The following is a 14,515-nucleotide window of genomic DNA, read 5'->3' on the forward strand; positions in this document are numbered from 1 at the left end:
CCCATTTTTCTGCTCCCGGTCTTTATTGTAGACATTAGGTGCTGCGTGAGAAAGTCATCATGCACAGAGAAGTCAGTTCGAGGAAAACAGCAGGACTTCACTTCCTGCAGTGCCAGATTCAGGTGCAGGAGCAGGAGGAGGCTCTGCATATGGTGAAGGTTTTGGCAGGAACACAGATTGGAGCTCCTTCCAGCCCCGGAGGCATAATGCAAGCCTCAGACTTGTGAACTCACAGAAGCGAGTAAAGCTGCAGGTAAATACTGCCTCATACTCACACCATATTCAGGGTGGAATGAGCTGGCCAGGAAGCACATAACAGAGTTGTGTCCTGTCATGGTCAGAAAAAAAGAGTACATTAATCTATGAAGGCCTCAGATAGAGATGTGTTCTTTTAAAGAAGCAGATAGCATTAAGACACAACACAAGCCCCCCTCTCCCCTTTTTTTTGTTAAATAAAGGGTCCATTTATTTACCATAAAGTGACCTATCAGGCAAATTAATTTCAGCGAGCCATATTATAGAAATTTACTTTAGTATTTGTTGGGTTTGATAATAAATCCACATGGTGCAGAGCATTAAAGGAAATGGATTTACTGCCCTCTTACATCCAGAGAAAATGAAAATGAGCTTGACTCCCACGGAAGGTTGTCATAATGAAAAACATAATAGTCAGTGAATGCCAACATTATGAGAAGCAATTTCATTAAAGCGTTAGAAAGTTGCGGAGTATGTGACTTCTCAAGGTCCCTCCACAAATGTTCAATCAGAATATTAACAGTGTGTGTCTGGAAGCTGGCCCGCGTCTGCGTGCCGGCGCAGTGGGAGTGGATGCGCTGGAAATCCCAAGAGACCCGCAGAGGCTTTTGGCTTTTGCAATTATCTAACACACAAATGCAATATGTGTCGAATTAGCTGAAAGCGCTCCATCAGGAGGGGAAAGGTCGGAGTTTGTCATCCACAATTTGAGACAGAATCACCACTTTGTGGCTCTACCCTTCACCTGCGAGCACGCTTCCCTTTAGCGGCGCATAACAAATGCAAAGTGTGCAACTTGGGAGAGATCCAGTCTGGAGTCGCAGCAGTTAACGTCACTTATAATTGGACTTCATCCAGCAGACGGAACCTGAATGAGGACAGTGGGGAGTTTCTCATCTTCACAGATCGCTGGCACCGGTACAGTAGCCAACTGTCCTCTAGAGAGAGAGACGCACTGTGCAGATTAATGGCATCACTGTGCCTAGATTTGAAAACTTCCATTAATGGAACACCAATGATAATTTATTTGGACAGCAGAGCTGCTTCTCTGTGAATAATGAAGTGGCCTCAGGATCATTAATATGATGGATTTGCTCTAATGCAGTGATGCTGTGCCAGAAGTCCGAGCTGTGAAGGAAAAGACAACAAAATAGAAAATCAAAAATCACAGCTTTGTTCATTGTTCGCTTGAATTCACAAAAAAAATGCTATTAAGTACTGACACTGCTTCTTTACAGGGATTTAAGGGTTTCCAAGAACCGATACCTCAGATGATTTTTTATTTGGATCTCTCCTAATGAACTACACACTGTTAATCCTTCTGAGTGTATTTGCAGGTATTCCAGGTGATGAGTCAGCCAGGCATGACAGTGCGCTGTATGACTTGCAGAGATGTGGTTTTACTCACTGTTACTCTATCCCATCAGTCTAAAAAGGAGAATTACCAATTATGCATGCCTGCCTCTGTCAGAGCTGCTGTCCCTCATTTGTCATGGGACCACCCAGCATATGTTACAGCTTTCCACTTTTTAAGATCATACACTAAAGCGTTTATTAAACAGCTCATGAATTAGCATTACAACTTCAATATGCTTCTGTGCAAAAGAGAGCTCAGACGAAAGCAGACTCCACCGTCTGTCAGGGGTTGTGGGACTCATGCGGAAGGGTTATAAATAGGTAATCGTTCAGGAGCGGCTGCAGGTTAAGGCAAGGGAGCTCGCTGAGGGCGGTAGTGACTCATTGCCCTGTCTCATTGCATCATGTCAGTTACCTGGTGTTTGCACCTGTCACTGCAACCCCACCTCAAAATCCCTGACTGAAGAACCTGCTGGAGGGCACATCACTGAAGTCTATTGATGAAATGATGAAATGAATGTGTGAAATGCAAAAGGAGTTACTTTCAGTGACGAGCCCAAAAGAAAATAATACTGGATTGTGCCGTTTTCCTCAGCTCCTCGGAGTGTTTTGGCATTTTAATCTAATTGCTAAGGCCCCACCCTCAGCACTCTTAAAGAGTGGACTCAATGCATTTTCATCTGAAAGAAAAGAAAAGTTATGAAACAGACAAACTGCATAGATCTAGGTGATCAGTAGTTGATGATTTGGTGTTAAGTGACTCATCTTTAACACAAAACCAAAGTTGCACAGATTAAAATGCAAAAAGATCTTGTAGCACATACATAGATATTACTAATGAAGTTTAAGAAGGACTCATTTCTACTTTATCTTAACTAGCTGATCTCCTCGGCTCTATTACAGTGCTTTCATTTGATCAGGACTGTATTTAAGAAAATCGAATGCTTGGGTAGATTCAGTGTCCCAGATAAACTTTGTATTACAGCTTCTGTCATATATATGAAATCTTTTGGTGTGCAGCAAACACTCAAACTAAAATGCTGATGTAAAGGTTGTCATAGATTTCATCACGTTCTGCAATCTAATGTAGCTGAAAGCCATATTCTGCCGGAACAAAAACTGTAAAACTAATTATTTCATTTCATGAAGCTTATATTATGCATGCACCGTAAAACTCCTCCACTGATTTGGATCAATAGCCACACACTCCCTAATGTTCCTCTTTAATGTTCTTCTCTGAGCTGTAATTTCAGGAGGGTTTATTATCTGAGCCCTGCCAGACTGCTGTGGCTGCCCTTATTTAAAAAGCTATTTTCAGCGCGCGCTGTCACTTTGGCTGGTGTTGTGACAAATAAACAATATAACCCAGGGATTCCTGTGGGTGTCAAAAGATCAGGATAGGACTACTTGTTTGTGAGCGCTAGCCAGCCTTTCATTTTCAAAAGCCTCTAATGCACCCGCAGGAGACGTGAGTCTTGTTTCCACAGGACGAATATGGCTTAACACCCTGCCAGAAATCCACGATGCTCTGCCACACGATCGTTTTCTGTGTCAATGACATCTGAGCGCCGCGCCACAGGATGTGCGTTGACTTGGACAGCCTTTTAAGAGAATCAGTGCACATGTGTGTAACCCCTGGGAGAAGACTGATCATCAGGATCTAAGATGAAGGAAGTGCTTTCTGTAACAGCTCATCCATCGGAGCACTCTGGTCCAAGGCTCATTAAATGACCGGTCTCCTCTACTACATCATTTTGGTCATCTACCTCGCAACAGCTGTCTGCAGCAACAGAGCCCTGAAAAGCAATGTAAAGGGATCCAGCTGGTATTTGTCTTTTCAGTGAGGTCATGATCTTATTGCACATGCAGGATGCTGTAATTAGGACAGCAATAATTAAGCTAATACGATGTATGTTGGCAATACGTTCAACACGACCCTGACACAGTTTGTGAAGAATTTTTTCTCACATAAGATAGAATGTCATTGGGAGAACAATTACCGAAAGCTTCTGCACGAGCTGATGTGACTGTGGATGATATGTGACAACATGTCTGCACCATAATTGACATTGCTTTTCCTTGTTAGGCTGAAAAATAGATGTCTAGCTGTGCATAATTCATTGAAATGCATTTTTTTTCCTGCATTCAAGGCCAGAGTTGCCACATCCAGTGTCTGTGTTGTTTATTCTCGACATCAAGAGAGGAATGGAGGCGATCTGCAGGATGTAATGAGAACCTCACAACCACAATTGGAGCAATCAGAGCATGCTAAACCACAGAGGAGGTGTTGTTTTTTTCTTCTCCCGTTTGGTCCAAATTCTGAGCTGAAGATCCACGTTTGTGAATAAATATATGCCCAGAAGTCTGGCCCGTGCACCCACTTACAGATTTATTAAGGGTAATGGAAAATGAACTTGTGACTCCAGAGATGCTGGACACTAAAGTTAAGTCAGTTAAACACTAGGAACTTCTGGAAGTATACATATTTTATTGGCATATCCATATTTTATTGAAGTGCTCATTATGCTGAGTGATGGCTTTGATGGAGATTTAATCAGGTCCTCTTTAATCTCTCATTCATTTCATAATGACCTATTTTTTCACATGACATTGAGCCAAAGGTGTACATGGTGTTTCATTGTGGCACTGCAAACTGTCAGGAAGAAAGTCTCATGTAGATTTTGGCTTTGCAAGCGAATAACACACACAGGGAGCTGCTGGATACTGATGTTTACTGATAGCTGGAAAACCCAGGGACTCTCCCTTCATTTTCAAGGACATTTTCAACTGAATAGAAGCAATTTGCTGCTGAGGTGCAGGATATAAAAAGTTATCTTAGTTAGATTTGTGATTTTTGTGCTGAATCAGTGATGTATTTCTAATTGAAATCACTGCTTCTGGTTTATGCCCATTTGATAGCGTTTTGCTTGAAATCACCTGACACAACGGCCAATAAGTTTAAATGATACACACTGAGAATCTAACATGATCACAGTGATGAGGCTCACATGTTGAATTTTAGCTGAGGTAATGCTTCCCTTGTTGACCATCTCATTTTACAGCATGCCAGTGTTAATTAGCACAGACCTTAAAGTATGTCCATGGCTCCATTGTGCATGCATTTAGCTGAACCTCAGACAGTTACTTAAAGTTAGTGCAAGTCTTAACAGAGAAATTGCCTGTGACAAATCCAATCATGTTAAAACTAATAGTTGCCAAGGCAAGAAAGCCTGCAAACGCATTTGTTAAATTCATCCAGGATTTTAAAAAAGCAACTTTTTACTGGATTTCATGATATTATTGTCACTCTGGGTAGTAACTTTGACCTATTAGATGTGAGGCTACTGTGTCGTTTCAGTACAGTGAATGTCTGCTTTCATTTTCATGAAGATCTATTGCTATACTTGTTGAGATATTTCAATACCTGGGATATGAAAGATGGATGACACTTGCCAGTCTGAAAAGTCTAGCCAGTGTCAGAAGTGCCTTAAATCTGCAATCTTTCTAAAGACTGACAGGGGGGGTTGCTCTTCTGGTTTCAACTATAGTGGAAGTGGAAAAATACTCTCAGCTGGTCCAATCTGTGACCTCAGTAAACACTTTCCTGATCAGTTAATGGTCTCAAACACATTTTCTTAGAGTAAAAGGGGAGAATGAAGCAGGTTCCACTTTCCCACTTGACTGGCAAAATTAGGTTTAAATACATAGTTGAGCTAATACCTGCTAACATGTGCATATGTTTAGATTAGCCTCAAGTACTAAATAAAGTTACTGCACTCAGTCTTGATGGAGAAAGGAATGGCTGTAGTAAATTGCATTATCTTAATGAGTGTCTTGTACAATGAACTTAACACGGCCTGGTGATGTATTCACACTGCATGCACCATAAAGAGATTAGCTAGTGTTACACAGTGCATAACCAAAAGCATGACAAATAGGGTGGTTTCCTCCTACAAGGTGTGTGTGTGTGTGTGTGTTTGTGTATGTGTGTGGTACTCTATATAGGGGCCGATAGTTTCTTAAAATAGGTTGACAATGTGACACCCAAGGTAACCATGGTTACTAAGGAAGAGGAAGGAGAGAGGGTGAACCTGTCGAGGAAACACATGGGTTTTCTGGGTTACTACAACTGATGCACCAGAAACGCCGCCATTATCACAATATTTTGACATATGTTTCCTACATCTGACATATTATATTGCAGAAGTGTTGTATGTATATGCACAGATCTAATTTGGAAAAACGAACCCGTGCACACTGCAGCTGATGTTAAAACTACATCTACTAAATGTCATAGTTCCATGCAAATGTTCCAGTAACTGCAGGCTTGCTCGCCAAGTTGCATTGGCAAGCAAGCGTGAGAGAAACAGGAAATCACAGAGACAGCAGACGAGACTTTTTTTTCTTTCAGGTGTATTTGATCTTCATGACAAAGCATAATTTGCTTTGTTAAGTGATGAAATAATTGATTGTTCTGCACCAAATTATCAAAGAAAGGAAAATTAAAAGCTCTTACCCAAGGAGAAAGGACTGATATGATATTCCACTCAACACTCACAAAGTAATAGTGTTCATATGTGTGATGGCACCACTATCCAAGCAACACTAGAGTCTCAGAATGATGAGAAGAGATGACAAAAAAGTACCATCTATTTCCACAAAAGTTTTCTTTTATTGTTATTCAGAAATCTTGTAAAGTAATAACTTTGAATTAGAATTAGAATTAAAGTGCATATTTAAATGTATTTAAAGTAGTTCAAAGTCCACATTTAAGTGAGATTATTACATGTTTTTACTGATTTTTTTTTAACTTAGAGTAGCGCCTTCGTTACATAACTGATATTAAAATGCATATTTAGATATATTTAATGATGCTCTGAGTGCATTCCAAAAAGTAACAAGGCCACAAAGTTCTTCCAGTGATCCTCTAAACGATAGTGGTTGCATTGTGACCTTGTTTTTGCTCATTATTTTTGTTTTTCCCTCTCTCATTGTCCACTTCCTTCCCCAGTTTTAAAGTATGTGTAAGGAGCTCTTGCAAGTAATTGCAACACTGCTAAGTCCAAAGAATAACATCTTTAACCAGGCGGTCACAAAAAAAGTATTCCAGTTGGGCTGGTAAAAGTGGGACACTCCTGGTGATGCGTGCCTTCATATCGTCACTCATCAAAATATCCCAAATTCTGGAGTTGACGTGGTCCATGCCTGATGTTGTGCAACCATTCATGGAGTCCCCTGGGATTTGAGATTTTGAGGTTTCTGACATGTCAGGAGAAAGGTTCCCGGGCGATGGGATGTATAAATGAAGAGCTGTGGCAGCGCTGTCTGTTCAGATTATCCGTGGTCCTCCCCTCATGCAGATGAAGGTCGTGATTCAGTCATATTTCTCAATCTTGCGGTTCGACTGGAAGACATTAAATTGTTATAGAAATATATACGCATGGCTCTTAAACAATACGGATATGTCTGCTTTTACTGCCGATTAAACCCACTCCAATTATTAGCATCAAGAAAAAAAGATGACCATCGTTCACTTCCCATTATCCTGCTCTGAAGGAAAAGTGGTTACGCTGCTAATGGTCACTCTCCGGGGACTCGTGCAAGGAGGAAAGCATCAAATCACATTAATCTGAACAGTTGGCTGGTCCCTTTGGGCCGGATGCTTGCAGATGGCAGAGAGCTGTGCGTGAGGTGTTTAACTTCTCTCAAGTTGACCCGAATTAACTTGCGTTTTTGCACTACTGACTTGAGGGATCAACAAGGCGATCCTGGATAGTGATTATTGTGAAATACAGCATCAGAAATGTGACAAATAATAAAGCTGGATCATGTGATTGTGTCTGGCTTTGACGCTGTTAGCACAGATCACCACCTTGCATATATATCAAAATCTCTCTTTGCCTTTTGTGCTGCGCCAACACAATCAAGTTTGTTGGCTTTATAAATGTTTCTATTTCCTCCAGTGTGACAATGCAGCCTCCTCCTCTCCACTTTTTTCTGGGTATCTGACCTTCAAAGAAAGCAGATGTGTCACATGAATGATAGAAAGACCTCTGCTTCTGACCTTTAAGTGATGCATGCCTCTGAGCAGTAAGTGATATTAATGGTTTTGTGCTGTTATGATGCACCAGGTTCAGATGTCACCTCAAGGCATTTAAGGTAGACTGTGCCATGCACCTGGACATGTCCTTACATCTAAGGTCAATGGAGAATGCAACAGGCGTGGGTGGGTGATCAACAGTAGCTAAAAGGCTTTTAAACAGCCTGCTGGCCTTCATTAAAGTCTTTTGGCTATTTCAGCCAGCCTTCACGGAGAGGTGCCGCTGATGGTGCCAGTAAATGGATAGTCTCTCAGTCTGTGCAGCAACAAACAAACTTCTAGCACATTCCTGCAACGGAGCGAAACTCTGTTTAACAAATGATCACGTTAGCGCTCCCTCGTCCCTGAAATCTGAAACTAATTTGGTTTGATTGTAGCATTAACGTATCATGTGCTGAAGGGAACATTACAGGCTCGGTGAAGTTCCTGGGTCGTGATGTTCAATCAAAAGCCTGAAAAAAGCCCCTATCCCACCCCCAAACTGCTGCCTAATTAGAGAATAAAATCACAGAGAGATCCCTTTAAAATGTACAACTTGCTTCCAGATTGTATCCTTTCTTTAATAGTAGACTAATAAATACAATTTCTACTTTCACTTCCTAAAGGGATGCATTCAGTGGCCATGGAGCAGTTACTGCTGATGATCCATTTTATGTACTATCACATAGTGCTTGATTAGGTGTAAAAACAGTGTTCCGGTTATTTAATTTGCCTGCAACTATGAAATCTACAATGAATCTCCTGCTGCTGGAAAGCACATTCTGGAGCAAGCAATGATTGTTTAAAGATTCACTGTGCCAATATGTTGTGTACAAGCTGGAATATGCAAATTGAGTGCAGCAGCTATCTCAAATAAAGCCCTGTCGGTATTAGAGGAAATATTCGCTTAAAGTAAGCACTATCTGTTTTAATATAGCATATTACATAGTAGTAAATTCATGCAACTATATTGAAAACCTACTAGAAAGATACGCCTTTATTGTAAACAGCAACAATCACAAGGCAACACAGACAGTCTGACTAAGGAACGGTGGAAGAGGTAGGGTGATGACAAAAACCAAGGGCAAGTAAAAAGACATGGGTGAGAAATAATGAGCACAAGGGAAGCAAATTACAAAAGGATACAAAAAACATTTGTAAAACAATCATGGACACATGAGAGACGGACCCAGTGACCGGCAAGCCAAGGGTTTAGATGAATGGCCAACAAAACGGGAGCAGGGGACAGAGGATTACAGGAGCATGGAGGGGCAGAGAAATAGCAGGGAAATCAGTGGGGCAGACTGCCCAGGGAAATTTGTTAAACATGATATATAATTTGTTTTGGATACATCTAAAGGGTAATATTTGGTCTGAATATGGCCTCAGTGTATAAATCTATTCCCAAGCCAATCAATTTCACAAAGGGCAAAGTTAAGGCTCTAGAGGTTAACATCAGAGCCAGAGGCAAATTTCAGTTGATGATGGCTTTTCCTTGTGGGGTTTCGTGTGTGGTCATTTTGATGGTTTCAGATGCATGTTGGCTGATCCTTTAATCACATCTCTGAAGAAGCTGCAGCAAATTTCCAAGTCAGCTTAAGTAATCGGGCAGATGTTTCAAATTTAAATAATTAAATTCTTGTCCGATATCATCAATGCTACACACAATAACAGTCTTTTAAACATTATAAATTGCAATTGCTGCTTAGCTTTTCCAATGCCACTGGTTAGGTCAAGAGGCCTAATTATTAAATTATGAAATATTTATTTATTTAACTCTGCTGACTCATGACTCGTGACTCGTGCTCACCACAGTTTTGGTCAGAAGTTTACATCAACTCATTATGGCAATGAACGTTATAGTAATTTGGGGCTTTAAATTATTTCTTTGAAGAGCTTTTTTCAGAGTGGAAGCCTACATCTTTAATGGCTTTGAAATACAAGAATTGGTTGCACAAGTTTGAATTTATTTCAGATTTTCTAAAAGACACACAGGGTTAAAAGTAGACATACAGTCTCAAGTATATAGATACACCCCCACTAATATTTGGTTAAATGACTCTTAGCAAGTTGCATTTCGACCAGATGTTTTCGGCAGGCATCAATAAGCTTCTGCGGTAGTTCTGGATATTTGATTACTCTTCTTAAAATTTGGTTGAGTTCATTTTACTTGGTTGGCTTCCTGGCAGTGATTCAGCCTTTGAGTGCAGCCTGCAAATTTTCACAACTGATTTGACGGCTCTGGGAGAAGCACTTCAGAAGCTAGTGTCAACCTGCTTTATCAACTGGAAAATCAGTTTTGTTTGGGATTCACTTCATTGTATCCAAGTTTCACCCTCTACCTGCTCATTTGAGGTGAGGCTAAAGTATTTGGAGGTCCATCCACTTTGTACAAAACAGATTCAGAGCATGATGTTACCAACACTGTGCTTCACAGCTGGTACGGTGCTTTTGGGTTTCAAAGCCTCACCTTTACTCCACCAAACATGTCGAAGTGTGGGGCTTCTATTTGTGTCTTCAGGATCAGATCTTGTACCAGAGGCCTGAGAATTTAACCGTTTTTAAAGTGTCTTAGTTTTTCCTGTGGACTGCACTTTTTTTCCTCATGGTGCTGTGCCTTTCTCCCAGTTTGGGCTGTTTATAGCACTGGTCTTCACTCTTCATCTATTCCAGTCTTTTCTGGTTGTTCTGTCAGCCCCTGGTGTTTCTCTATCATTTCAGTCTGCTCCTTTTTTCTGATGTTGCTGTCAGTTGCCACATCTTTTAACCTCCCCTGGTGTGGCTCAGGATCTAGAGCAGATTGTCTATTAACTGGAAGGTTGATGGCTTGGTCCCCGGCTTTTGTAGTCGGCATGTTAAAGTATCCTGAACCCTTGTGTGAATGTGTGAACGTAATGTTAAAAGTTCTTTGTTGTAGAAAAAGGCATTTGAATGAATGGCTTTGAGAGCTCAAATGGAGTACCTAATCACATTCAATCTGCCTCTGTTAGAGCATCCCTAAATACGGCCTCACAAATCTGGTTGTAGTATTTTTTTAATTACTCTAGAGTTCATGTTGTAGTTTATAGTAATGGTAAACTGTATTATTAGATTTTCTCCAATTCTTATTATAGCTCAGCTGTTTTTGAGCACCCCTGGTTTCGATGTATTAATAAACACGAAATAGCATCGAAATGAAATATGAAGTGCTTTATAGTTTAGTGAGTCTTTATTATGTATCCTGCAAAACACAAGCTGTCCACAGTATCACAAACAAAGACAAGTGATTTCTCATTTTAGTCGTATATAAAGCATTTATGGCTTTTGCATTAATAGAGAGAAGGCTGCTGTCACACGTGGGAACTCCCACTGTGACTCCCTGCTCAGAGGGGATGTTGAATTCAAAAGTCCAGGTGGAGACTGGCTTAGACAGCTGCTTGATTTGTTCTGTCTCACCTTCATAAGCAATTCCCACTGGGAGGAACTCACTCCCTTCCTACCTCTATCTCCCATTTATGCTCTATATTCAGAGCTTGTATGTTGCTTTGCATTTGCTGCAGCCATGCTTTGCTTCACTTTCCTTGATTTTGCCAAGGAGTTCTGCTGACTTTTGAGAGCATTTCTGGTTGCCCCAGCACTGCAACATCTGTTCTCTCATCTCTCATATACAGTTAGTGCAGAATTATTAGGCAAGTTGTATTTTTGAGGAATAATGTTATTATTGAACAACAACCATGTTCTCAATGAACCCAAAAAACTCATTAATATCAAAGCTGAATGTTTTTGGAAGTAGTTTTTAGTTTGTTTTTAGTTTGAGCTATTTTAGGGGGATATCTGTGTGTGCAGGTGACTATTACTGTGCATAATTATTAGGCAACTTAACAAAAAACAAATATATACCCATTTCAATGATTTATTTTTACCAGTGAAACCAATATAACATCTCCACATTCACAAATATACATTTCTGACATTCAAAAACAAAACAAAAACAAATCAGCGACCAATATAGCCACCTTTCTTTGCAAGGACACTCAAAAGCCTGCCATCCATGGATTCTGTCAGTGTTTTGATCTGTTCACCATCAACATTGCGTGCAGCAGCAACCACAGCCTCCCAGACACTGTTCAGAGAGGTGTACTGTTTTCCCTCCTTGTAAATCTCACATTTGATGATGGACCACAGGTTCTCAATGGGGTTCAGATCAGGTGAACAAGGAGGCCATGTCATTAGTTTTTCTTCTTTTAGACCCTTTCTTGCAGCCACGCTGTGGAGTACTTGGACGCGTGTGATGGAGCATTGTCCTGCATGAAAATCATGTTTTTCTTGAAGGATGCAGACTTCTTCCTGTACCACTGCTTGAAGAAGGTGTCTTCCAGAAACTGGCAGTAGGACTGGGAGTTGAGCTTGACTCCATCCTCAACCCGAAAAGGCCCCACAAGCTCATCTTTGATGACACCAGCCCAAACCAGTACTCCACCTCCACCTTGCTGGCGTCTGAGTGGGACTGGAGCTCTCTGCCCTTTACCAATCCAGCCACGGGCCCATCCATCTGGCCCATCAAGACTCACTCTCATTTCATCAGTCCATAAAACCTTAGAAAAACCAGTCTTGAGATATTTCTTGGCCCAGTCTTGACGTTTCAGCTTGTGTGTCTTGTTCAGTGGTGGTCGTCTTTCAGCCTTTCTTACCTTGGCCATGTCTCTGAGTATTGCACACCTTGTGCTTTTGGGCACTCCAGTGATGTTGCAGCTCTGAAATATGGCCAAACTGGTGGCAAGTGGCATCTTGGCAGCTGCACGCTTGACTTTTCTCAGTTCATGGGCAGTTATTTTGCGCCTTGGTTTTTCCACACGCTTCTTGCGACCCTGTTGACTATTTTGAATGAAACGCTCGATTGTTCGATGATCACGCTTCAGAAGCTTTGCAATTTTGAGACTGCTGCATCCCTCTGCAAGATATCTCACTATTTTTGACTTTTCTGAGCCTGTCAAGTCCTTCTTTTGACCCATTTTGCCAAAGGAAAGGACGTTGCCTAATAATTATGCACACCTGATATAGGGTGTTGATGTCATTAGACCACACCCCTTCTCATTACAGAGATGCACATCACCTAATATGCTTAATTGGTAGTAGGCTTTCGAGCCTATACAGCTTGGAGTAAGACAACATGCATGAAGAGGATGATGTGGACAAAATACTCCTTTGCCTGATAATTCTGCACTCCCTATACCTGTGATTTCTCTTCTTCTTCTTTTTTTAAAATCACCACCTGGTTTCATTTTTTCATCAGTTACGGTAATCTGCGTTTTCTCCAGGCTGTCTTTGAAGTACTTGTTCTGTTAGATGCTATATAACCATCAGTGTTTGCCTTCAGATGTCTCTTGTTTTTTGGCATCTTTGTATTGAGCAGCTTAAAACAAGACATAGATTTGCCAACAATCTGCTTTTCAATTTCACACAGATGTGAGCCAATATAAAAGTGTTTGTTTCGGGGCAATTATAACTTTTAGAGTTTCTTTTTTTGTTTATACCACTCTCACTTTGCACCAAAGTACGCCTTAGGGAACAACAGGGGAGTGAATATCTATCATAAATCATACTGGCAGCTGCACTGGTGAAGCGTGTACATCTCACATCACCTAAACAGCACCTAAGTCTTTTCCTTGTGATGCAGATCACTGATGCTCTAGGTTACAAGTTGCAGGAATGCACTGCAAACACAAAACAACCAAGAGGAATTATGTATTTTTTGGCTTTTCACACACACCATTCTGTCACTGTGCCTCTTTTTCTAAGCCTCGAAAATATATGCCTATTCCAAAGCCGCCTTGCTGGTATGCCAGCAAGATGAATAATATGAAGCCACTTCACTGGATATTTACAGGATATGAATTTCCTCACCCATAGGTTGCATTGTGTGTGTGTGTGTGTGTGTGTGTGTGTGTGTGTGTGTGTGTGTGTGTGTGTGTGTGTGTGTGTGCGCCCAGAAAGGGCAGCCTGATGTTTCTCTCTGTGTAAATGCACACACAGTGGTGCCCACACATTCATTACCTTCATATCAGGTTCAGACATAACTCTTCTCTTGCTATTCTGTGTTTACCTTGAGCTCATAGGTGCATTAGCTTGCACCTATGAGCAAGCTAATGCACCTTTGTCAGGTTTCACTGACAAAGGTTGGAAAGAGGGGGAGGCAGCTGAGCAGTACTGTTTGCCTTTGCAGAGCAGAACTCCTCCACTTCTCTTCTCCCGTTACACTCCTCCGCTATCATCAAGGTTAATTAAAAAATGTAACCACAGCTTCAGTTTTAAAGCCACCTCTGGAAGATTCCTTAGAAAAAACGTGTCTTTCTCTGCCTTTCCTGCACCTTCACTTGGGGTTTCTCTCTCTCTCTGCTCTTCCACAATGGTCCTTTGGCCATCATTAGAACTTGATGAACTCTGTTTAATAATCAAGGGAATATGTGAAGCTGAGTTTGGCTGTGGTGTTCCTGTATCCTACAGGCACTGCGGCAGTGGCGCTTGTTCGTGTTTGAAAGGAAAGTCCCCTGTGTGTGCTCCCGATGTGTTTTCTGCATGCTGTCAGGGGGGACATAAAATGGTCTGCTCACATCTTTGTCTGATTAGTTTTAGAGAGTGTGTTCATTAGACTTAGCACATTAAGTTAACTTATGGATATCTCACAATGGCCCAATTCCCCCAAGTACACAGCAACTGATGTCCCATCCATTCGCTTCCGCTTATCCTTTCCAGGGACGCGGGGGGCGCTGGAGCCTATCCCAGCTGTCATAGGGCGAGAGGCGGGGTCCACCCTGGACAGGTCGCCAGTCTGTCGCAGGGCCAACA

This window comes from Mchenga conophoros, linkage group LG19, assembly GCF_057382185.1.
Source record: "Mchenga conophoros isolate Kocher_MC1m ecotype Shallow Benthic linkage group LG19, M_conophoros_male_GT1.1, whole genome shotgun sequence".
Taxonomy (NCBI): domain Eukaryota; kingdom Metazoa; phylum Chordata; class Actinopteri; order Cichliformes; family Cichlidae; genus Mchenga; species Mchenga conophoros.